Source organism: Zonotrichia albicollis, chromosome W, assembly GCF_047830755.1.
Source record: "Zonotrichia albicollis isolate bZonAlb1 chromosome W, bZonAlb1.hap1, whole genome shotgun sequence".
NCBI lineage: Eukaryota > Metazoa > Chordata > Aves > Passeriformes > Passerellidae > Zonotrichia > Zonotrichia albicollis.
The window spans coordinates 23,991,511-24,018,227 of record NC_133859.1 but is presented as its reverse complement, the minus strand read 5'-3'; positions in this window follow the sequence as shown (position 1 = coordinate 24,018,227).

Below are 26,717 nucleotides of genomic sequence, written 5' to 3'. Positions count from 1 at the left end.
TGGATTCCCCAAGGGGAAATCATGCTTGACTAACTTAATACATTTCTACAATGAAACTACTAGCTTGGCAAAGGGACAGCAGTGGGTATTGTCTGTGTAGACTTCAGTAGGGCTTTTGACACCATCTCCTACAAGATTCTCATAGGGAAGCTGTTGAAGTATGGGCTGAATGAGCAGACAGTGTAGTGAAATGAAATCTGGCTGAACAGCCGTGCCTAGAGGGTGGTGATCAGTCACACAAAGATTAGTTGGAGACCAATAACTAGTGGTGTACCCCAGGGGTCAATACCGGGCCTGATCTTGTTCAACATCTTCATTAATGATCTGGATGACTGGGCAAAGTATACCTTCAGTTTACAGATAACCCAAAAGTGGGAGAAGTGGATGACACACTGTTGTGCTGCCATCCAGAGGGACCTCAATAGGCTGGAAAAACAGGCTGACAGGAACCTCATGCAGTTCAGCAAGAAGTGTCACACCCAGCACCTGGGAAGGAACAGCCCCAGGCACCAGTACAGGCTGAGGACTGAGCAGCTGGAATGCAGTTCTGCAGAGAAGATCCTGGGGGTCCTAGTAGACATCAAGTTGGACATGAGCCAACAATGTGCCCTTGCAGCAAAGAAGACTAGTTGTCTTCTGGGCTGCATGAAGAGAATTATCGTCAGCAGGTCAAGGGATGTGAACCCTCCCCTTTATTCAGCCCATTGGGGCCATACCTGGAGTACTCCATCAAGTTCTGGGCTTCCTTAATACAAGATTGTACTGATTTTGGCTGGGATAGTTAATTTTCTTCATAGTAGCTTTTATGGTTCTACATTTTGGATTTGTGATGAAAACAATGTTGATAATGCAGGGATGTTTTATGTATTGTTGAGCAGTGCTTACACAGAATCAAGGCCTTTTCTGCTTCTCACACTGCCCCACCAGTGAGTAGGCTAGAGGTGCACAAGAAACTGCGAGGGAACACAGATGGGAGAGATGACCCCAACTGACCAAAGGGACATTCCATACGACATGACATCATACTCAGCAATAAAACCTAGGGGAGAGTTTTGCTGGAGCGGCCATTTCTCAGAGACCAGATAGACATCAGTTGCCTGGTGGTGAGCAATTGTTGGGTTTTTTTGTTACTTGTTTTTCCTTTTCTTTGCTTGGGTTTTTTTCTTATGAAACTGTCATATGAACCCACATGTTTCCACACTTCTACCCTTCTGATTCTCTTCCCCCTGCCACTGACAGTTTATTTTGGTGCCCAACATGAGGCTCAAAGGGATTGAGATATCAACAGATTTGATTGAAGTGCATTGAAGGGAACTTGTAATTATTATATCTATTTAACAGGTGCTGGTCATGATGCTGGCTTATGTGTTCTCAATGGTGCTTTATCTAATCCATGCAATGCTCCCTTTTTTACTGTACATTAAATTGGAGAGCTTGTTAAAGGCTGGTTTTAGCTTTTACAGTTTGCAGTGCTTGTTGGTGTTTTGCCTTGAAGCATTAAGATAAAAGCTCTGGCCTTGAGCCTAATCTGGTATTTGGGCCCTGAATTGATGCCTTACCTGTACTTCAGGAACCATCTCATGGAGACAATTAACAAAAATTGCACTTTTTCCCTTTTCTTCTCTGAGAGGCATTTGGTGTAGGAAACACAGAATGGCACCATCCTCTTCTCCTATGGGGTAGATGTTTTCTCCCTTTTTACAATAACTCTTTGCTGTCTTGAACATCCATAACCAAAATACTCCTATCAATACTTCCTAAGAATTTTTTTTCTTTTTCTAAAGCTAACCAACTATTTAGGACTATCACTCAGGGATATGCCCCAAGGCAGTATGGTTATGGGTGGCAAGGAGTGTGGGAGAATATGGGCAGGTAGCTAGAACAGTTGTCACTGATGGTCTGGAACTTCACTCCTGAAAAAGTATGAGATCCTGATAAAGTGATAGAATGTTCGAAAAGAGGATGCCCTGGCCCTGGCTATGCCAGAGACACAACTTCTCGCGCTGTGCTGGGGCCTAGCCTATACCTACTTGGCAATATTCAGCACTATTCAGAATCCTCAAGGACAAGAGAGGGTCTCTGGATGAAGACATACAAATAGACTTTGTAGCTAAACCAGATACTCAGCCATCAACTATATCTGTTGCTCAGATAGTCAAGAAGAAATAACAGAAATGGAGATCAACTCATTTAGTAAGGGAAGAAGAAGCTTTTACTAAGAGGGAGAGGGAGAAAGAATCAGAAGAGGCAGCCTGTTCTGCAGCAGAGCAGTCACAAGAAAAGGAGAAGACTGATATCATAAATGAGTCAGTAACCACCCGATCCCTATTCTTGAGTGAACTGTGAGATCTGTAAAAAGATTTTAGCCATCAATCAGGCAAGCAAATTATCAGCTGATTGCTCTGATGCTGAGATATTCAGGCCAATAGTCAGGAATCAGAACGTAAGGAAGCCCAGGAGTTGAGATTCCTTGCTAAGAATAAGGCCATTGGCAAAGGAATTGGAAAAAAGGCAGGAGTCCTCAGCCTCTGGAGATGCCTTCTGTCAAGTGTGAAGGACATGAATCCCTTCAAGGAAGAACTTGTAAATTACAAAGGCAAGCAGACCACCACCAAGAAAATTAGGCATGGTGGAGGTGATCTATAGTGAGAAGAATGACGGATTTGTCTTTAAAAACAAGCGGTGGGTCTGCTGGTAGATAAAACTAGCACTGAGAGATAAACAATAAGAAGGATTCCACTGATTGATGAATGGAAAAAGATATTTGCTTTTTTGCTTTTACAAACAAACTTTAGGTTTGCTGATAAATGAAATTGGACATTGAAAGATGAAAGAAACAATGGGGAAAAACTCTAAATTCCATAAGGATTAAAAAGTAAAAGGGATGGTTATACATTATAGGGAAATCTTCGGTATCAGGTGTATCGAGAAGTCAGTACCTCTCAAGTACCTCAGCCAATGGGGAAAGAGAGAAAGGAAATGTGGCCGGGAAATTAGGATAAAAAGGAGGCTGTGTCTTCCAAAAATTTGAGAGAGCCCAGAGGAATGCCCCATGGCCTCTCCCTTTATTTGAATAAAGTAAAAGGACTCCTCTGTATCCTTTTTGGACATAAATCTCTGATGTTTGTGAATTAATTTTCCTGACAATAGCAACCAGGTCAATAATCAGACATACAATGACCCAGATTAAATCCAGTACAGGCAGTCCATATGGTGAAAGTTTATGCAAAGTGCACCCCTATACACCAGCACCCTAGCAATAATGAGCTAGACAGATATGAAGGTACCAATTGTCTGGACTGGCCAGCCACCTCCAGAAATTTGAAGAGAATCTCTGTTCCTCCCTATGGGCCTGCATCTCAGCTGTGGAGAGACTGTTCCAACAGTTCCAGCAACTCAAAGAGACTGTGTCTTTTTTGTCATTGTGAAAAACACACATTCACTATCCTGTGAAAATTAAAAATGTTTAATAAAGGACAATAGGAGACAAGGACCATAGAGCAAAGGTTATCATGGCTGGGTGCATCTTGGCACTCAGCCAAGAGCACACCAGTCACCTTCAGGGATACCCCTTGTAATATCTGCTATAAAGTAATTCATACTTAAGGAGAGAATGTGTGTTATAAAATTGTGAAATCCAATGAGTCTCTGACCACAAGCAGCCCAGGGACAGATAACATCTACAGAATTTCGAAATTCCTGAAGGCATCAGGAGAATAATGCCTCGTTTACCAATGAATAGACGGCCAGTGCGATGATGGGCTTCCTCCAGGGCCATCAGGAAACACCTAAGGGTGATCATCACTTGATAGATATAATCAATCAAGATAACCAAAGTCACCAAGAAAGATACATCTGAATACACGACTTCCCCTGACACGATCAGTGCCTGCCACTACTCAGGAAACAGCAATTGTCCAGCCCTGCACAGTGAAAGAAACCTTCATACATATGCGGGGTTACAAAAGAAATCGGGGGCCTCTGACTCAGGCATAAAATTCTGTATAAAATAGCCTCATTGGGAGCAGCATGCCTGAACAGAGGGGGGTCCAATGCAATAGAGGTCGGATCTAGGTTCACCCAGTGCTGATCCTGGGCTCGACGCCGTCTCTTTGGCTGTGGGTTTTTGAGGACCGTATTTTGGTCATGAAAATAAAATCTTTCGCATTTATTAATTTGGATTTCTGGCTGATCATTTATAACACCCCTTAAATACCTTTTCCATTACATCAGCCTGTTGCACATTCATAGACCCTTATGCATATCCATAAACTAGTTTACATTTTCCAGGAACTATTTTTCATGGCCCCTCCATGGGTCTGCCTTTTTAGAGCATGTGTGTTTCTTGGCTGTGGTTTTGTCTCCTTCTCTTTATCACTTCCACTTTGGGCCTTGGTCCATACTTTCTTCAGACAGCAGATGCTGATAGTTGTCATATCTGTAGCAGGTGTCCTCATCTTATGTTCATTGGATGTTAAACTATCCAGGCAGGCATTTTAACACAAGCATAGCTATTTCATTACTATGTCTAAGCTAAATTAACAACAGAAATAAATACTACATCTTTACAACAAAGTTACTTTACCATCACGCATGAAAAATCCATTTTATTCTTTGTGAAAAGCCAATATTACAATATGTGAACTAAACAGGGCCAGGTGACTTCTTATCCTTTTTAATGCCATTATTAAAAGTGATCAGCTCAGGATTGGGCGGCTCGGCAGGGCTGCAGTCCCCGTCGTGTCTCCCAGGGCGACTCAGAGGAGGAGGATATGCGCAGCTCTGTCCACTAGGGGCAGAGCCGGGGGATTCAATCCTCGTGGGAGCCTTTAGGGCGTGATGTCCCCGTCAGATGTTGGTCCTCTCAGCCTCGTTGGCCACCCGATCCCGGCGTTGGGACGACTCTGCTTAGGGCGAGAGGGGCTCTACATCTCTGCAGGCTCAGCAATCGGCTCCTCATGTCCAGACACCACTTTAGTCTCTCAATTCTTATTTGGCTCGTTGTTTTTGGAGTGTTCTCTGTGGCTTTGGAGTAGGGGGTCCCAAAAAGCATGCTGGTCTCGGAGTCACTTTGCATAACCCCCCCCACCTTCTCAGGTGTCTTCCCTATGCTGGGAAGAGAGAACACCTTAGCCTTGGGGAAGGGCCATTACCTTGCCCTAGCCCGGGCTTTTACTAATACAAAAGGGGAGATAAGCCTCAACGACCCGGTATTACAATAACAAAACACTAAGAACCCTGGCAGAGACAGATCTGGCTGCGTCCCTGTAACTCTTTCTCACAAAAAAAATATTAACCGAATTTTTGTTCATAACAATATGTGTCTATAACACTCATCCATACTGAACTGTCAGCCTTATTCTGCTCAAGGGAAACAGTACCAGTGGGACACACTATGTACTACCCTGTGGTTCTATCTGTGCAACCAGAGGAGAACATGAAGAAGTGGGATTGTGAATCTACCTGGACACTAGAAGATTTGGTATGGGAATTGAAGTAAAAAACAACAGCCGAAAGGCATCCATCCAGGAAATTTACTGCTCCAATTTGTATGAAGCAGAGTACAAAGGAAGATTTTACTTCAAAACCTAATAAAGGGATTTCTGGTTTGCAGTTACAAAAATCAAGTAATGAATACTCTGTCCAGGAATAAAAGAGCCCTGCCTCTAGGCAGGTGGAGGAAAGGGAAGACTGGGTCTACTTGACTGTGTGGGTTTGATGGCCTGACACATCAGACCCACAGGAGTATAAGGCTCTGGTTGGCATTGGTGTACATTATACCCTAATGCCGTCAGATTACAAAAGGGCAGAACCAATCTGTATTTCTGTAGCGATAGGAAGATCTCAACAGTTTGTGTAGGAGGCTGAGGTGATTCTCACAGGGTATTGGGGTTTAGGATTTGTCCTTTTGTTCCTTTCTCATGGAATTTTGTCCCATAGGTTGCTAGGAAACAATAACTATCAATACTTGAGAGACAAAGGAAGTTGCCCCAGGAAAGGTGTGGCTGACTGCTCTCTTACCTGAGGTTTTTCTCTCGGAGGGGCACAGATACCACAAGATTTTGGCTGGGGAAAAAAGGGCTAGGCACAGCTCCTAGGCTCACTTGCAGTCTTGGCATTCGGAGAGGAAGGAGGCTGCAGTCACAGTGGGAAGAATTCACCACCACTGCGGGGTTTTGTTTTCTGCTGCTTTCTGCCGTGAGTGGAGCTCTGCTTGTAAGAGTAGCCATTGCACTGGGACCTTGTTAATATCCTACCTCACTAAAAAAGAACTTTCACTGAAATAGAGATTTTTGGAGTTCACTTCAGTTAGCAATATGAATTAAGCATTAAAATAGCAGAATTATGTGTTGAATTTTACCCTTTTACTTAAGAAACCTCTGCCATGGTACAAAGGGCATAGGAAAATGCAAATTTATGAAGTTTCTTGCAATAAAGAACAATACTGGGAAAAGACCAAGGGATGCAAGAAACCCAGATAAAGGGGCTCCTCTGTCTCCAAGCTCATCAAGACTGACAGACGTACTCAGATAAGCACCAAGGGACCAGAAGTGCAGGCGCAAAGGAGAAAAGTTCAAAAGTTCAATCATGAAGAAGGCCACGATCTTCAGCCTCAGAAACCACCAAAGATCCCCGTGCAACCACCACAGCAAACAACGCATGCCCAGAAGGGCATGGATCTAATTACCATGCAAGGTGAGGACAGGCGGGGCCAGGGGTTGAATATGCATGGAAAGGTTGTGCCATGTAATGCATATGGAACATCTTCGTGAATAAAGATGTGGCTCAGACCAGGGCTCGGGGCACAAGCTTTCAGGAGAGCTATCTTGCTTATGTCGGCCGCTGACAACATATACCCACTTCATAACTACATCAGGTTGTGGAGTCTATTTATTCCGTGTATTGCTTCATCACCATCTGCTCAGATGACTCAGGGGAAAACCGCAGGATCCCCTTTCCCCTCCCAGGGAGACTTTCCCTTGCCATGCTGGAGAGCCTGGCTGCCAGTCTTTTGCCACTGATCCGAGTTTTCTTCGCTACACTGTAATTTGCACCGCCTGCTTGCCTGGACGCCCCGCAGTTCAGCTACAGCTGCCTAGTTTCTGATACATCTCATCTACCACTCCGGGACTTTGCTCATCCCTGCCTTCCCAGCCTGCTACTCCGAGGTCCCTCCTACAGCTCCTTTTGCTATCCAGAGGGGGCACCTGGATTGGCTGCCCCTGGGGGTCCGTAAAGCGATCCCTATTCCCATCCCTTCTGCCGAGCCCGTCCGCCATTGCCCACGTGGAGAGAGATGGCCGAAACTCACGCCACAGCACCTCCTGCAGCTGTGGGGGAGTCATTGCACCTGCCATGCCAGCTGTGACTGTAGCTACACCAAAGGGGAAATTGCTTAAAGAATGGGAAGAGATGGTTTATAGGGTTTTCTGGTTTTGTTTCTTGTTGTTACCATTGCTGTTGTTTGTTTGGCTTGTTAAACATACACACACTGGTACAGAACTGTTATTCCTTTACCCATATATTTGCCTGAAAGCCCCCTGTAATAGATACATATTATAATATTGGCTTTTCACAAATATTAAAATGGATTTTATGTGTGATATTAAAGTAACTTTGTTATAAAGATATAGGTTTTATTTCTGTTGTTAAGTAATCTTAGATATAGCAGTGAAATAGCTATGCTTGTGTTAAAATGTCTGCTTGGATGGAATAACATCCAATGAACATAGGATGAAGACACCTGCTACAGATGTGCCAAGTATCAGCACTCACCATCTGAAGAAAGTATGGACCAAGGCCCAAAGTGGAAGTGATAAAGAGAAGGACACAAAACCACAGCCAAGAAACACACATGCTCTAAAAATGCAGACCCAAGGAGGGGCCATGAAAAATAGTTCCTGGAAAATGTAAACTAGTTTATGGATATGCATAAGGGTCTATGAATATGCAACAGGCTGATGTAATGGGAAAGGTATTTAAGGGGTATCCCCGAAGGTGACCGATGTGCTCTTGGCTGAGTGCTAAGATGCACCTGGCCATAATAACCTTTGCTCTATGGTCCTTGTCTCCTATTGTCCTTTAATAAACTTTTTAAATTTTCACAGGAGAGTGAACGTGTGTTTTTCACACCCCCTTAATTTGAAAGTTATAATAATTTGGAGGGAGGAGGGAGTAATATTCTCCATTCAAAAGGAGGTTCCCGCCTTCCTTTGCAGACACCTGTCTTTCAAACCAAGACACAGGGAATGTGTGGCATCCTATTGTGACTTGCCCAATGGCCCCATGTATCTTTAGCATAGACTACCTTAGGAGAGGGTACTTCAAAGAACCAAAGGGGTACCAAGTGGGCTTTTGATAAAGCTGCCTTGAGTACAGAGAAGATTAAAGAGATAGCTAGTTTGCTTGGTCTCGTAGATGATCCTTCTGTTGTACAGCTGCTAAAAGTTGAATTAAAACAGATAACAATTGCTACCATGGCAGTGCACCAGCCACAACATTGCACTAGCTGAGACACTCTGGTTCCCATCTATATGTTGTTTTAAAAACTGAAGAGCCAAGGAATGATCAGCAAGACTCACTCAACCTTTAACAGTCCCATATGGCCAGTGAAAAAATCTAATGGAGAATGGAGGCTAGCAGTGGACTACTGTGACCTGAGCAAAGTCATGCCACCACTGAGTGCCGCTATACTGTACATGTTAGAGCTCCAGTGTGAATTAGAGTTGAAGAGAGCCATGTGATATGCCACAATCGATATCACTAACTGTCCTGGGGTGACGTTATGATGCTTGTATCCCAAATCATATGTTCTGTGCCTTTAAGACTGTCTCTGAAGAGTGAAACTTTTGTTTGGGTTTCTCTTATCAGGGACACAGAGACGGGCAGTACATAGGGCTGCTATCGCTTTCTGCTTTTGGCTTTCTGCTTTGCTCTCTCTCTCTCTCTGCCCTCGCTTCTGCTTGCTTTTGCTTCTGCTTATTAGCTAGTTCTAGCTAAACAGTCCAAATTCCTTCCTGGACTGTTTCTCCTCTCCTTTTTCTTCGACCATCTCAAAACTGCTCCGGACTGGGACCTGGGAACACCGAGGGTTTGCACTGTTTGGCCTGCAGCAGCTGCCCCAGTGCCGGAGGGACTGAGAACAGAGCAACCACCCCTGAAAGAGACTTTCTGATTTTGTCATCTTTTTCAGAGTGGCGTCATCCGGTATTGTTCATTTTGTGTGCTGGGGGGTGCTGTGCCAGTTAAATAAACAGGTTCTTACCACTTCTCTCTGAGGAATTCTTCCCGAACCAGTTGGGGGAGGGGCCGTGTGGGTTTGCTTTCTGGGGGGGCCCTCCTTTGGAGATTCTCTACCAAATTTGCCCTAAACCAGGACACTAAGGCATTTTTCTTGATCTAGATCTGGCAGCAGAGTGCAGGCCAGTTTTCTTTCATGCAGAGGAATATCCAGTACACCTGGAATCAACTGCCCCAGTGGTGGAAACAGTCCTACCATGTGCCATGGACGCATCCAGACTGCACTAGAACAGGGTGAAGCCCCTGAATGAAATAAACAGGGCCAGGAGACTTCTCCTTTTTAATGCCATTATTAAAAGTGATCAGCTCAGGATTGGGCGGCTCGGCAGGGCTGCAGTCCCCGTCGTGTCTCCCAGGGGGACTCAGAGGAGGAGGATATGCACAGCTCCGTCCACTAGGGGCAGAGCCGGGGATCCAGTCCTCGTGGGAGACTTAGGGCGTGATGTCCCCGTGAGATGTTGCTTCTGAGCCTCGGCGGCCACCCTGGTCCCGGCGTTGGGACCACTCCCTGCGCAGGGCGAGAGGGGCTCCGAAGGTGTTCAGCATCTCTGCAAGCTCAGCACTCGGCTCCTCAAGTCCAGACATCACTTTAGTCTCTCAACTCTTATTTGGCTCGTTGTTTTTGGGGTTTTCTCGTTGCATTTCGAGTCGGGGTCCCACAAGGCATTCTGGACTTTGGAGTCACTTTGCACAACCCCCCCCACCCTCTCAGGGGTCTTCTCTATGCTGGAAGAGCGCATTGCCTCGGGGAAGGGCAATCTACCGCACCCAGCCAGGCTTTTTACTAATACAAAAGAGGAGATAAGCCTTAATGACCCAGTATTACAATAACAAAGCACTAAGAATCCTGGCAGAGACCGATCTGGCGGTGTCCCTGTAACTCTTTCTCACAAAAAAAATATTAACTGAATTTTTGTTCATAACAGTCCCCCCTCTTTTTCTTTGATCGAGCTTAAATTTTAAGCTCGCATCAACTCACAATTTTTTGTTTTGAATCTAGTATAAATCTCTTGTGCACTTTGGTAATCATGGTTACTTAACCTCGTTACTTTTCTTGGTTTCCCCAGGTTGGTTTGTACAGCTAATACTGTTTTACTAAAACAGATGAATAAGCATAGTAAAAAAAAAATCCTCCAAGTACACACACAGCAAGAAAAACCCCCTTTTCCCATACATATTTTCTGAAAATCTCTAAATTCTCCCACCCACTGGGATCAAGTGTAGGAGTTTGATCTTGATTCTTTACACATGCCAATCTTTTTATTTCCTTTGAAATGTCTCTAATAATTGAATTCTTTATTTTTAATGCTGCCTGGAGCCGGATGACTTTGTTCAACACATATATTGGGGTCCGAACTTGGCTTTTACCATTTTGGATTTTCTCAATTTCTATTTCACTTTCCCAGTTTTGTTTAATTTCTCCCAAATCATTATATATAGGAACTCCCAAACTTGATCCAGTTTCTTTGGGTAATAAGAAAATTGGTTTTATCACTCTAGCAATGCAGTTGCCAGATGAGATCAAACTTAGGGGTTTAGAGCTCCCCTGAAATGTGTTCCAAAAGGGGTTTATCTCTTTTCTAGTACACTCATATAAATACTTGTAACAAACATTTTTTCTTACTATTTTCACCATTTCTTTGCTTTTTACTAGATCTGCTGAGCTTGTTTCAGCAGCATCACATTCAAAGCAAAACCAGGCTTCCTCTATAGGGCACTCTCCTAGGAGTGGCTGCCTAAAAGTGGCAGTTTTCTGGGCTATCCAATACATTCTCTTATTTTTCTGATAAAGGACCAATTGGGAGAGGTCAACACCATCAGGTTAGAACTGATGTGGACTCTCGACAAGGAGCTCACTTCCTCCTCATAGCGGGGTTGGTAGCATTCACTGCAGAGCTCAGCTGGGCTTCCTAGAGCAACACCAGCAGTTAGAGGTATCAGTACAACCTTTCCAAAGAGTCTGGTATGGGTCATCTTGCACAGCCTGCCCACCCGGCCTTACCTCTTGGGGAATTTTTTCTGAGGAGAAGCTTCCAAGCTCTTTAGAGTCCCTTCTACCCGCTTCTCTGGTTAAGCCTCTCTTGGTCTGTTCCCTACAAATTTTAGTTTCCCCCCCCAGGGGAGTGTTCTGCAGAGGGTTAACCTGGAGTCTTTAGAAGTATATTGGGGAACTTAAACCAGAATTACTTATTTACAGCCTTAAACTTTTTACCAACATATTTTACACAAAACAGTTTTGAAACATTTTAAGCAATATTAGAACTCTGATACCAATTTTTCCCATACAGTTCAGTCTTTTTGACTCTTCCTCCTGAGAGTCAACTTTTATATCTCAGTATACCCAGGTGAATTAACTTGTGATGTGGATGAATCCTTATCCTGTGCCCGGAGGTGAGTGGTGTGGACTCTGGCCCAATGCCAGAAGGAGAAAGGGGTGGAGTCTAGTCCAATGCCAGAAGAAGAAACTGGGAGTCTGGCCCAATGCCAGAATGCCAGAAGGAAAAACTTGGTGTTGAATCCTGGTCCAATACCAGGGGTGAGAGTGATGTGAGTCCAACCGTCTTAGTAATGAAGAATACCTGAAACGGGCTTTTAAACACAGGCATTAATGGTCTGCTGTTAATGATTTTATCAAAACTCAGCTTCTCTGTTTAATGTTATCAGTAATTTCTCTTTTTCCATAGCTTGTATGTTTCTCTTATCAACTTCTACATACTCTGTATTTTGCAAGGAGTTGTATTTCTCAGCTAGCTTAACTCTCAAAGTACTTTTGTTCTCCTATTTTTTCTGTGTATTTAATTCACTGGTTTTCTGTTCTATTTTCAAGGTCTTATTTATTTATCTCTTGCTTCTGTTTCTTACTTTTATTTACAGCTTAAATACTTCTTTCAACCCCTTACTCTTTATCTCTTTTTCCCTTTTTTTTTTCCTTACACCATTCTTTTACACAATACACTTCCTTCTAAGATGTGGTAAAACTTGTAATGCACAATCTACATTACCTCTATTCTAACTCATCTATATTCACTCTCTCATTTCTCATTCACTTTCACACACTCCTCCACACCTTTAAGACACAAACTTATTGCTAGAAAATCACGGGCCCCTATAGCCCCCCCCTAACCTTGGGGTTGGCCCACAGGTCTCAGTATCTCTGGGCCTCTTGGAAGGGCCCAGACTCTGGTTGCCTCTGGTGCACATTCACCTGTGAGGCTGCCTGCGTATCACTCACACTCTTACAGCTAAGGCTCCCTCACACATCTGGAGAGCACTAGTCTGGTTTTCAGGTCACACACACACACACACACACACACACACACTCCCACTGCCCCCTTCCCACCTGCCCGGGAAGTTGAGGCTGACTTTTATTGTAACTCACTCTCTCACACACAACAAGACAACAATAAGGTACCTTTTACTTTCACACCAATTATAATAAGTTAAGTCTTACTGGCCAGTTTTGGTGGTATAGGATATCCTTTCTACCTAGCTGTTTCTTGAACTTCAGATGTTACTTTGTTGAGACAGGACTTATCTGCTCCTGTATCAACCAAAAATTCAAATTCCTCATTTAGGGGTCCCACTTCACAGTTTACCAAGGGCTCTTCTAGATGTTGCATCGGGTCCCCTAAAGTATAAAGCCCCTGACCCACTAGTTGTGGCTTCTAAGGATCTTCCCTAAATTATCTTGTACCCTGGCTATTGCCACATCGAGACTGAGCTTTCTACAAAACCTCCTGGTGTGTCCTGGCTCTCCACAGTAATAGCAATGTCGTTCTCTCAAAGGGACTTGAGGTGTCTCTATCCCTTTTGCACCTGACAGTACAAGAGGCCTATCCTTGCCTCCTCCTGGTGGTGGACCCGCCCACCCTGCACTTTCTCTGGCTACAGCAACCATGATAGTGGATATTAAGTGCAGCTGGAGAAGGGGTGGAGAATGCAGCAGGTGGAGTAGGCACTTGTGGTGGTGCAGAAGGAACTGGAGGGGATACTGGGTTTATCATAGCGGAAGCTGAAGAGGTAGAAGGAGGAGTTTGAACAGGTGGTAGTGAGATGGCAGCCGGGGGAAGAACCGGACCTGCCATTTGAGGTTCTTCAAGAAGAGGATTATAAGGTGGAGGGGCAGAAGGAGGCAAATAATCCAGGGGATCCCATCTTTTACTAGTCCTATCATCCCCTCCTTCATTCCCCTCTTTCTTCCTCTGTACCTTACAAATTCGCACCCCTTCATCCCCAACAGCGCTCTTTAACCAGCAAGCTACATACAATAATTGCTCAGGATCAGTATCCCCTCGAGCTGTGAGATAATAATTTAATAGTTGGCACATCCACTTATCCTTTGTCCCACACCAAGGCCATCCTCCTTTTATCTCTTATTCTGGCCACACTTCCATACAAGAATGGATCATTTTCACTTTATCTAATCCCTCCGTGGCCTCTATAGAATCCCATTTTACTAACAGTTCTCCTAAGGGACTATTGGGAGGCATGTCCCTCAGCCTCTTGCCGGTCTTTTTACTATTACACCCTCCCATTTTACAGGTCTCAAGAGTAAAAAATCCCAAAGGTGCCTTTACTGACCGGTAATTTCAAAAAAGAATCTTCTTTGAGGAGCTTCAGCCTCCTCCACTGAACTTCAAAATTTCTGCCTGATGCTCAGGACTTTATACTGAAACAACTGCCCAATCTCTTGATTGCCTAACTTTCCCCATGTCAGGTCTTACATCTATCAGGACTTGTCATGGTTTGAGCCTGGCACAGAGCCAGTGCCCCCCATGAAAATTCCTCACCCTGGTGTCTGCTGTGAGATGTGACCAGGAATAAGCAAAACAGGCTCTAACTTAAACATAAAGAACACTTTATTACTTAAACTACAGGAAAATAGGGAAAGACTATAAGGAAAAGAAAAAAGAAAATTGAAAACCTTACAAAAAAACTTTCCTCCTCCCCACTCCCTGACTTTCCCAATCCGATATATTCTCCCAAAACACCAACTGCCCAGCCCGGCACGACACTTTAGTATACTCAAACTGCAGTTCATGAAGAGGAAAGGAGTCCTTCTTGTTCCATAGGCTTCTCCTGGAAACACACTCAAACCTCGTGTGCTTCCTTGTCACTTCGGCACCGCCCGGAAAAAAAAAAGTCCTTTTGCCGCTTGTGACATCTTCCTTCCATGCCCAGTGCTCTCACCACTGAGACATGGCCAGAGCTGCTTTTAGGGTTGTCTTTCAAGGATGCCTTGTCTCACTCCAAAAAAGGCACAGTCTCTGCTTTGGGACATCTGTCCCCCCCATATTTTTCCAACCCCCTGGGGCCGGGGGGTCCTCACGAATGAACCCTCCTGGTTTTGAGCCACTGCCTCCCCCTAAATGCAGTCTGTGTCACAGGAACAACTGAGTCTATGGCCACAAGAAAAGTCCAGCCAAAAAAGCCACTCCAAATCATCTCTCCTCATCCAATCATCTCCACGTTCTTCGGGCCAGGTCCTTGTCTCATCTCATCTCATCTCTTATCTCCCCTCTTATTCAGCTTCGAGGAGGATTAGCATTTTTGCAAGGCCCCAATCATGAAAGAAAGGGTTAAAAGTTTTCAGTCTTTGTCTGTCCTGGGACGAGATGATACTCCCACACGTGCTGCTGCTGCGGCCGGCTGGGCTGCACCCTTTTCCCCCCCCCCTTTCTCTTCCTGGGCCGGCTGCTATCACCGCCGACTCTCCCTCTCTCTCTCCATCCTGGGGGGGGGGGGGGGGGCTTGCTGCCCGATGTCTCGATGTCTCTTGGGGCTCCGCCACCCTTCCATCCTTGAGAACTTTCTCACCCCCATCTCCGTCCAGGCCCCGGGCCTACCGCATGGCTGCCCTTCCCCCTCCCAGCAGCAAGGCTGGACGGGGGAAGAGATCTGACCTCTTCGCCGCGATGTCCCAAAGAGAGCGTGCCAAGGGCAGTGCCCTGCTTTTAACCCCTGTGTATTCTCGGAGGTGTGTCCAAACCCCACTGGCTACACCGGGTGCCAGTCTCAAACCCAAAACCTTCATTGGTTTGACCACAGCTTCCCAGAATTCCCACTCCTTCCTGGTCAAACCACCACAGGACTTGAACACACGAAACCTCGGCCTAAGAATCCGGGTTGTGCCTGACTCCCTCAGTCAGGAAAAACAACTGCCTGATTTTAGTTTGCCTAACCCACCAATTTTTAGGCTTCACCGTATCAGGACTTAAAAGCAAACCACAGCCTCCTTCGCTGGGGTTTGTGCCTGGCTCCTGTGCTAGGACTTACTTTTGCCTGCAGGGCTTGTGAGCTACCCGAATCCTTCTCGGGACTGATAAAATCTTACGCGAATCCTTCTCGAGACTTACAAATGCTACCTGAATCTTTCTCGGGACTGACAAATCTGCCTGACTTCCCTCTGTCAGGACCTATTTTGGGTGCGTGCCACTCATACAAATATTCCCTCCGCACGCCCGGATGGGGGGGCCCTTTATTCCCCCTTGGGAGACGACACACTCACGCTAATTCCAAGCTCCGCCCCCTGTTCCCGGCCGGCCCCTTCGCAGGAGTCCGGAACCGCGGTACTGAGAGGTCTGCTCTCACTTCGAATGTCCGGCTGCCGGTCTCCGTCTCATTCACACACACATGTGCACGTCTCCCGCTCCTGCCACCGGCTTTCTTACCAATCCGGTGCTCCGGTGCTCCTCTGCGTCGCTGCTCCTGAGCCGATCCCTCTGGTCCTGGTAGCCAGATGTCCTGAAGTCCAAGATGGCCAGTCTTAAGTCTTCTTGCGGCATGGCTATTCCGGACGAGCGCCCCCAGCTGAAATAAACAGGGCCAGGAGGCTTCTTCTCCTTTATAATGCCTTTATTAAAAGTGATCAGCTCAGGATTGGGCGGCTTGGCAGGGCTGCAGTCCCCGTCGTGTCTCCCAGGGCGACTCAGAGGAGGAGGATATGCGCAGCTCCGTCCACTAGGGGCAGAGCCGGGGATCCAGTCCTCGTGGGAGCCTTAGGGCGTGATGTCCCCGTGAGATGTTGCTTCTGAGCCTCGGCGGCACCCTGGTCCCGGCGTTGGGACCACTCCCTGCTCAGGGCGAGAGGGGCTCTGAAGGTGTTCAGCATCTCTGCAAGCTCAGCACTCGGCTCCTCACGTCCAGACATCACTTTAGTCTCTCAATTCTTATTTGGCTCGTTGTTTTTAGGGTTTTCTCTTTGCATTTTGAGTCGGGGTCCCACAAAGCATTCTGGACTTTGGAGTCACTTTGTATAACTCCCCCCACCCTCTCAGGTGTCTTCTCTATGCTGGAAGAGTGCATTGCCTCAGGGAAGGGCAATCTACCGCACCCAGCCAGGCTTTTTACTAATACAAAAGAGGAGATAAGCCTTAACGACCCGGTATTACAATAACAAAGCACTAAGAATCCTGGCAGAGACCGATCTGGCGGCGTCCCTGTAACTCTTTCTCACAAAAAAAAATATTAACTGAATTTTTGTTCATAACACTGAACATCTGCAATGCATCGATGACCTCATTGTGTGGCAAAGAGAGGCGGAAGTGTTTGAGAAAGGGAAAAGAGTAATTCAGATTATTTGGAAAGCTGGTTTGGCCATAAAACAAAGTAAGGTCAAAGGACCTGCACAGAGTGTTGCAGACTCCATGGAGCTTGCAAGAGCTCCATGGAGGATTGAGACTTAACAGTAGGAACTGCTGAGTCATGATGAGACAGGAAAATACGCTCCTGTCTTCTGTCTCTACCCATAGCTTATCTCTGTAACGTCATAGGTCACTTTTTCCCTAACCCTTACTATTGGACAAGTTTGAATTCCCCTATACCCTATAAAAAGGGGCTGTTTTAGCCCATTTGGCAGAAGAAGAGCTGTCGCTGGAACCCTTCACTGATCCCTCAATAAACCATCACTGTGGAACCACCAGGACCTCTCCTTCTCCTCTCTCTCCATCTGCTTCTGTCCCAGCCAAAGATGCCCTAGCAAGCAAGCTCGAGCTGAAATCTCTAAGAGAGCTGAGAATCACTAAAGAGCTAAAATTACTAAGCTTGCTAAGGATGGCCGGCGGCTACTAGCTGACTGGGTATTCGGGCACTCTGTCCCCCAGAGGAACTGAGTTATCTGTATTGGCCTGCATCGCTTGGGGAGAAGCCCAGTATCTGGGTCTTATCAACAGAGCATCCAGTTTTTAAGAATAAAATAGCAAGATGGTTGTTGTCGTGTTCCTATGGATATAATCAATAAAATAACTACTTTGTCTCCACCAACTAACAAAAAAGAAACACCGGCTTTCTTAGGTGTTGCAGGTTTTTGGAGAATGCATATTCCAGGTTTTAGTTTGATATTAAGCCCTCTCTCTTGGGTGACACAGAAGAAGAATGATTTTGAATAGGGCCCTGAGCAGTGACAGACCTTTGAAAAAATTAAGTGGGGGAGAGTTTATGTGATGGCCCTTGGGCCAGTACAGACAGGATAATATATGAAAAACACGCTTTACACTGTAGCCAGGGACCTTGGCCCCACCTGGAGCCTGTGGCAGAAAGCACCTGGAGAGATTCCAGGTCAACCTCTAGGGTTTTAGAGCTAGGGATATAGAGGATCTGAGTCCCACTACACTCCAACTGAAAAAAGAAATATTAGCAGCATATGAAGAGGTTTGAGCTGCTTTAGAAGTAGTTGGTACTGGAGCACAGCTCTTCTTGGGTGCTGGTTTGACCAGGAAGTGGGAATTCTGGGATGCTGTGGTCAAACCAATGGGTGCTCAGATTTTGATATTGGCACCTGATGTGGCCAGTGGGGTTTGGACACACCTCTGACAACACACAGGGGTTAAAAGCCAGAGCTTCGTCCCTGGGAGTTTCTCTTTTGGACTTCCGTCGGGAAAGGCTTTGGATCTATCCCCCTGTCCCATCTGCTGGCTGGGCAGGGGGAGGGGAAAAGCCACGCGGCCATGAGGTAGGCCCACCCCAGGGATAGAAGGGTGGAAGAGACCAAGAGACATCAGGCAGTCACACCCCCCCACCCCCCCCAGGGATGAGAGAAAGAGAGAGAGAGAGAGCCGGCATGGAATTCGATAGCGACTGGCCCAGGAGGAGAAGGGGGGGGTGTGCGAGGGCATCGAGGGCATCGTGGGAGTTCCGGAGCTCTGGGACAGGCAGAGACTGAAATTTTTAACCCTTTTCTTGCATGATTGAGACCTTGCAAATGCTGATCCTCCTGGAGCAGAATGAGAAGAGAGATAAGAGATAAGAGGGAATGGGCCATGAGGGAAGTGCAGAAGACTCTTGAGTGGGGGAGAGATGACGGAGTGGCCTTTTGGCTGGACTTTTCTTGTGTGGCCATAGACTGAACCATTTTTTTTCCTGTGACACAGAGACTGCATTTAGGGGGAGGCGGTGCCTCAGAACCAGGAGGGTTCAGTGTGGGTACCCCTCGGCCCCAGGGGGTGAAAAATTTGGGGGGGACAGATGTCCCGAAGGAGAGACTGTGCCTTTTTGGAAGGAGACAAGGCATCCTTGAAAGACAACCCTAGAAGCAGCTCTGGTCCATGCACAGTGGTGAGAGCACTGGGCATGGAAGGAAGATGTCACGATGGCAAAGGGACTTTCCGGGCGGTGCTGAGTGACATGGAAGCACACGAGGTTTCAGCGTGTTTCCAGGGGAAGCCTATGGTGCAAGAAGGACTCCTCTCCTCTTCATGAACTGAAGATTGAGTATTCTAAAGGGTGGTGCCAGACTGAGAGTTGGTGATTTGGGGGAATGTATTGCATTGGGAAATTTTGGTGGGGGGGAGGAGGAAAGTGCTTTTTGTAAGGTTTTCATTATTTTTCCCTTATAGTTTTTTTCCTATTTTCTTGTAGTTTAGTTAATAAAGTTTTCTTTATTTCTAAGTTGGAGCCTGCTTTGCTTATTCCTGGTCACATCTCACAGCAGACACCAGGGAGAGGGTATTCTCATGGGGGCACTGGCTTTGTGCCAGGGTCAAACTATGACAGCACCACAATTTCCTCTGCTCAGCTGGATGTTCAAAGGGATGGTCATGCAACTGATGCTACATGGAGTAAATGGGTTGCACTGATCCAACAGGCTCAAATGGGGATCCCTGACCACCCAGGAGTCTTGGGAGTGATCATGGACTGGCCAAAAGACAGAAACTCCACTGTTGCCAGAGGGGATTCATGCTGAAGAGGCCCCACTGTATAAGAAATTACAAGAATATGAGAGGTAGTGTACCCTGTTTACTTATGGCTTTAGATACTGCTGAACGAGAAAAGTGACCAGTACTCTGTCTATACTGAGTCATGGATGGTGGCAAATGTCCTGTGGCAGTGGTTGCAGCAATGGAAGCAGAATAACTGTCAGTGCAGATGCAAACTGATCTGGGCTGCCACATTGTAGCAAGGTAGCACTGCTTGAGTAGAGAACCTGGTTGTAAAAGTACATCACATAGATGCTCACATACCCAAGAGTCAGGTCACTGAGGAACATCAAAACAATGAGCAAGTGGATCAGGCTGCTAGAATTGAAGTGGCTCAGGTAGATCTGGACTGGTAATAAAGGTGGGCAATTCAAAGCTCGATGGGTCCATGACGCATCAGGATAGTTAGGAGGGGATGTGACATACAAATAGGCTCATGATTGAGGGGTGGATTTGACTAATGATGCCATTGCACATGCATGTCAAATGTGTGTGTAGAAGCCTGGGCAGTAAGGAGTTAATGCATTGCTATGCCTCAAACACTGATGATCCTTCAAGTGGGCAAGTTAAAACAGGATGTGCCTGGAAAAATTGGTGGGGGGGATTGTACAAAGGTAGGGCAGCACCTTTCTGGAGTCAATTTTCCTGTTCATGTCCATGGTGACCACACAATATACAGCACAAGCACAGAAGTGGAGTCAAGGAGCAGGCAAGACCAATAGAAGGGGATCGAGACCACCAAAGATCCCAAAGTGCTCCCAGACTAGGTTACTCCTTCTCTGGGAAAAGGTAAACTCATTGATGGGATTACTTTTGCTTGAGGACCTGGCTGCACTTGGTGGCAATGCAGAAGGATGGGGAATTCCAACATGTACCTCAAGGAAATGTAATCTTGTGTGAAAATAACTCATTATTTGAATTGTATGATGTCATTGCTGTATGATGCCAGTGTTATATGATGCTGTATGTTGCCACTGCTGTGGCTGCCACATGTCAAAGGTGGTATAACAGGACCTAACTGAACCAATGAACACTGAATCTCGTGAGGAACAAGTGAAGTGTGGGGATGATGCAACATGAAATGGCTTCAGTGTGAAGCAATTCAACACCGCACACTATCTCCTCTTTCCTGAGTGATCCCCGTAATAGATGGAGCCTAAAGTCATGGGCTAAATTAATTCGATGGATATCTTATAGGGCATTTTATGAACACTTTAGAGGGCTGCCCATAGACTAAGGGAGACTAAGGGAATTATATCACTGTATATTTCAAAGGATGGGAAAGGGGGTTGTTGCAGTCAGGTAGAAGAATTATAAAAGAAAGGCCTCATAAAATCAGGCCTGCTCTGTTAGATTAATGGCTGGCCTGTCATTTCTTCTAAGTGCAGCTAGCACTTTGCAAGTTCCCATGTGAAAATAATCCTGGTATGAATACTTTGTTAACATAACAACCTATTCCTGGGTGAAAAACAACTATCACCTGCATAAACATTAAATTTATCCCATGAAAATCAGTGAAGAAAATATGTAAACAATTTAAGAATAGAGAGATTTGATGGACAAGTAAAATACCTTTTACTAACCAATAGAGTAATTGGCAAGAAAGCTATTAACCAAATTAAGTTGCACATGACTTCTGTAAAAACTATAAAAATGAGTTGGGTGAATAAAGAATTGGCCTTTCCTGCATGAAGAAAATGGTGTCTTGCCTGGTTCATTGCAATAGGGGATGGAGTTTAATGATGATGTATTGGATACTGTGGGACCTGAGCATGATTAAAATTACATGGAATGAGGGCTGCAGAATGTACTGGTTTCTGCTGGAAAGCATCTTATTAAGGGCATTGTCCAAATGCCTCTTAAACACTGACAGGCTGGGGGCATCAACCACCTCTCTAGGAAGCCTGTTCCAGTGTCTGACCACCCTATCAGAAAAGAAATGCTTCAAAATATCAAGTCTGAACCTCCCCTAAAACAGCTTTGAACCATTCCTCCATGTCCTGTCACTGGATACCAGAGACAATAGATCAGCACCTCCCTCTCTACTTCTGTCCTCAGGAAGTTGTAGAGAGAAATGAGGTCCCTCCTCAGGCTCCTTCTCTCCAAACTAGACAAACCCCACATCCTCAGTCACTTCTCATTGGACATGCTTTCCAGCCCTTTCACCAGTTTTGTTGTCCTCCTCTGGATGCAGACCTGTTGGAATCTGAAGCACAAGGAACTCTCAGAACTTTGGGCCTGTAAGCCAAAGCTTAGAATTAAACACAGGATTTGATCTGAGACCTTGTAAAGGCTTCCAAACTTAGGTGCTAGAAGTGAGAATGTGTTTTTTTAGTTTAAATCAGAGACATGTTAAGCTAAGTAAAGGAAAATTTAGAGTTTAGAGTTTAAGATATAGAAAAAAATAAAAGTAGTTACAGAGGTAAACAAGTTTAGAATGCAGTACTGTAGGTTTGTGTGTCATAACATGATTGGCTAAGAAAGCTTACACTGTAGCATGGGTCCATAAGACAAAATATTTAAGGTTTGGGTCAAAAACATAAATATCCTTGTTGCCAGTGTTTTATTGGTCAATAACTCCTTAAAAGTTCTTGAAACTAAGGATCTTGTGACCTTCTGAACCATGATGTAAAGATGTGAGCCGAAGTCACCCTTCCTGCCTTATCCAGAAGATAAGAAAAACCAACTGCATCATCAAAAACAATTCAGAGGTCCCGTCTCAAATTCCTTCCAAAATTCCCCACAAGTGAATTATCACACAGACCAGAGATTGTCTGCAGCCCATGGTGAAGACCAGTGTTCAAGGTCAGGTTGGATGGGGCTTTGAGCCTACCATCAACCAGCACTCCCAGATCCCTTTCTGCAGGGCTGCTCTCCAGCTATTCCTCTCCCAATCTATACTTCTGTCTGGCATTGCTCCATCCCAGGTGAAAAATCCAGCATTTTTTCTTGTTAAATTTCATTTTACTGATGATTGCCCAATGCTCCAATCTATCCAGATCCCTCTGCAAGGCCGTTTGTCCCTCAAGACAGTCAACAGCCCTTCCCAGTTTGGTACCATCAGAAAACTTGCTAAGGGTGCATTCAATTCCTGCATGCAAATCACTGATAAAAATATTGACCAGAATGGGCTCTAGAATTGAGCCCCAGGGAACACCACTGGTGATTGATCCCCGGCTAGATGTGTCCTGTTACTACAACCCTTTGAGTCCTGCCCTTCAGCCAGTTCTTCACCCAGTGTACTGTGAACCCACTCATGTCATAGTTGGACAGTTTGTCCAGAAGGATGCTGTGAGGGACAGCATCAAAAACTTCACTAAAATCCAACAAAAATACATCCACTGCCTTCGCTTCATCCACTAGGCAGGTGATCTTATTGTAGAAGGATGTTAAATCAGATAGGCAGGATCCTTTTTGAACCCATGTTGACTGTGCCTGATGATTTGTATTGTCCTTTAAATGCCTTTCAATAACACCCAGTATGATCTTCCCCATAATTTTTCCAGGTACTGAGGTTAGTCTAACAGCTCTCTACTTTCCTGGGTCTTCTCTCACACCCTTCTTGTAAATTGGAATACTGTTGGCTAGCTCTAAGTCAGCAGGGACCTTGTCAGACTTTGTTTTGGATTTGTGAAGAAAACATTGCTGATAACACATTGGTGTTTTTGTTAGTGATGAGCAGAGACATGGACTTGAGGCCTTTTCTGCTTCTCACATCTCTCCCCCAACAAGTAGGCTGGGGGTGCACAAGAAGTTTGGAGGGGACACAGATGGGACATCTGACCCCAACTGACCAAAGGGATATTCCATATCATATGCTGTTGTGTTCAGCAATAAAACCCAGGTGAGGGGAAAGTGAGCTGGGGCTGCCATTGTTCATGAACTGGCTGTGCATCAGTCAGCTGGTGGTGAGCAACTGGGATTTTTTTCAGCACTTGTTTATCTTGATTACACTTTTCTCTTTTTTTTTCCCCCTTTTTTATTTTCTTATTAAACTGTCTTTATCTCAATCTATAAGTTTTTGCACTTTTACCCTTTCGATTCCCTCCTCCATCCCACTGGAGGAGTGAGCAAGCGGCTGTGTAGCGCTTAGTTGCCTATCGAGGTTAAATCACCACAGACATGGGCATACTAGAAAAAGTCCAATGAAGGGCCACAAAGATAATTAAGGGACTGGAACATCTCTCATATGAAGAAAGGCTAAGACAGCTGGGACGTTATACCCTGGAAAAGGGAAGGCTCAGAGGGATCTTATCAATGTATACACCTGAGCAGAGGGTGTTGAAGACATCTTTTGTGAAAAATCCTTTCTTGGGATTTTTCCTTCTGAGAAGCTGCAGTTTCAGCAACAAAATGTAAACAATGGTTATCTGCTGCTGTGGAATGCAACAGGTCCATCCGTGATTGGTCTCCTGTAGGTGTTTGGATTTATTGACCAGTCATGGCAGAGCTGGCTCTCGCTCTCTGTCGGAGCCAGCTGCCTTTGTTATCATTCTTTTCTATTCTATTCTTAGCTAGCCTTCTGAGAACCTTTCCTTCTATTTCTTTTTAGTATAGTTATAATGTAATATATATATCATAAAATAATAAATCAAGCCTTCTGATCATGGAGTCAACATTCTCATCTCTCCTTTCACCTGAAAACCCCTGTGACCACAGTCACAAGAGGGTGCAAAGCAGATGGAGGCAGGCTCTTTTCAGTGGTGCCCAGTGACAGGACCAGAGGCACAAGCTGAAACACAGAAGATTCTTTCTGAACATAAGGAAATGCTTCTTTACTGTGAGGGTGACCAAACAGTGGAACAGATTTCCCAGAGAAGCTGTGGAGTCTGCCTCCTTGAAAATATTCAAAAGCCATCTGGACATGGTCCTGGGCATCTTGCTCTCAGTGGCCCTGTTTGAGCAGGGGGGTTGGACAAGATGATCTCCTGAGGTCCCTTCTGTGAAAAATGCATATTTTATGATTGACTTTTTGCAAATATTAAAATGAATATTATATGTGTTATGCTAGAAAGTTATGCTATATTAATTTTTTTAAGTATTGTGTTAAATATAGTGTTAGGTTATGTACTGGTTTAGGGCAAATTTGTTAAAGAATTTGCAAAGGAGGGCCCCTCCAGAAAGCGAAACCCACACGGCCCCTCCCCCCAACCGGTTCGGGAAAAAATTCCTCGGAGAGAGGTGGAAAGAACCTGTTTATTTGACTGGCCCCGCACCCCCCAGCACACAAAATGAACAATACCCGATGACACCACTCTGAGAAAGATGACAAAATCAGAAAGTCTCTTTTGGGGGTGGTTGCTCTGTTCTCAGTCCCTCCGGTGCTGGGCCAGCCGCTGCAGCCGAACCTTTGGTGTTCCCGGGTCCCAGTCCGGAGCAGGTTCGAGATGGTCACAGGAACAGGAGAGGAGAAACAGTCCAGGAAGCAATGTGGACTGTTTAGCTAGAACTAGCTAATAAGCAGAGGCAGAAAGCAGAGCAGAAGCAAGAGCAGAAAAAGAGAGCAAGCAAAAGCAGCAAGCTGAAGCTGGAAGTGAAAAAACAGCTCTGTGTACCGCTTTTCCTCTGTGTCCCTGATAAGAGAAACCCAAACAAAACTTCCACTCTTCAGTGCCAGTCTTAAAGGCACAGAACAGATGAATGGGGATATACAAGTATCATAACGTCACCCCAGGACAGGTTATAAAAAAAATGCTAAAATAGAAACTATGCTATGTAGGATACTTTTTTAAAGAAAGGACTTGCAGCGAGATAGCAGCCATAGGACACCTAAATCTTTCAGAGAAAAAGAATTTATTGCTCCCTTATCAGAAAAAACTAACTTCTTCCTGCCTCACTCAGCCCTGAAGATGCCATCAGGATTAAGAGGAAGAAGTTGACACTGACCAGACAGAATCCTTTGTTTGAATCGAATTTACGCATCATGTATGAGGTGTATGAATATGCAACAGGCTATTGCTTTTAAGGGTTAATCCTCTGTTAACGTGTGTCCTTTTTCAGGCTTATTTCGCTCAGAAAGAGGTACCCAGACCCTCCGTAACTCTTTGTTTTTATTGTTTTATATTGTCCTAATCGTCCAAATTTTTATTACTCTGAATTTATTACTATTTTTATAACCATTTTATTACTATTAAACTTTTAAAATTTTAAAAACAAGTGACTGGCATTTTTCACACCTTCCAACCTCAACCTTCTTGTGAATCAATGGGCAGCTCTCCCAAGCACCTTTCACACTGAGGGTGGTGACTGTGATAGTGTATTCCATACCACTTGAGATGCAGGGGAAGAGCCTTTTGGGATTGTACAAGACTTATGGAATGCTTAGGGGAGGAACCAAAGGTGGAGAACGAAAGGGATTTGGGAGACTTGGGGAAGAACAAGTCTGGGGAAAAGAGAGGGATAAGGGAATAAAAAAGGCCATTTGTGTCTGAGCAGGTGGACTGTCAGTATGCTTGTCTGGCAATGACTTATGTCTGACCAACTGTGGTGGGTTGATCTTGGCAAGACCCCAGGTGCCCACCAAGCCACTCTATCACTCCCCCTTCTTAGCTAGACAAGGGAGAGAAAATAAGATGGAAGACAACTCGTAGATTGAGATCAGGCAGTTTACTAAAGTAAATGCAAAAGTTTGCGTGCACACAAGCAAAGTGGAAAAAAAAAATATCTCTACTTGCCATCAGTGAGCGATGTCCAGCCACTTCCCAGGAAGCAGGGCTTCAGCACCTGCAGCACTTGCTCCAGAAGGCAAACATTGACAATAACAAATGGTCCCCACTCCTCCTCCTTCCCTTAGTTTTTATATCTGAGCTGACATCATATGGTGTGGAATACCCCTTTGATCAGTGTGGGTCAGCTGGCCTAGTTGTGTCCCCTCCCAGGATATTGCCCACCCCCAGCCCCCTTGATGGGGGGGCAGAATGTTGGAGAGACAATGCTGATGCTGTGCCAGCACTGGACAGCAGTAGTCAAAACACTGGTGTGTTATCAACACCTTTCCAGCTACCAATGCAAAGCAGGGCACTGTGAGGGCTGCTACGGGGAAATGAACTCCATCTCAGCTAGACCCAATACACTAACGCATCCTGTCCTGTCTTGTCATTAAATTCCATTTCTAACTAATTTCTCGGGTGAGAGACTCTCAATTCTGTGTGTGTGTACAAAGATTTAGGTGTCACCAACTGCAGTGGGGATCACAGGCCATGTGTCTGTGGTGCCAGCAACTGG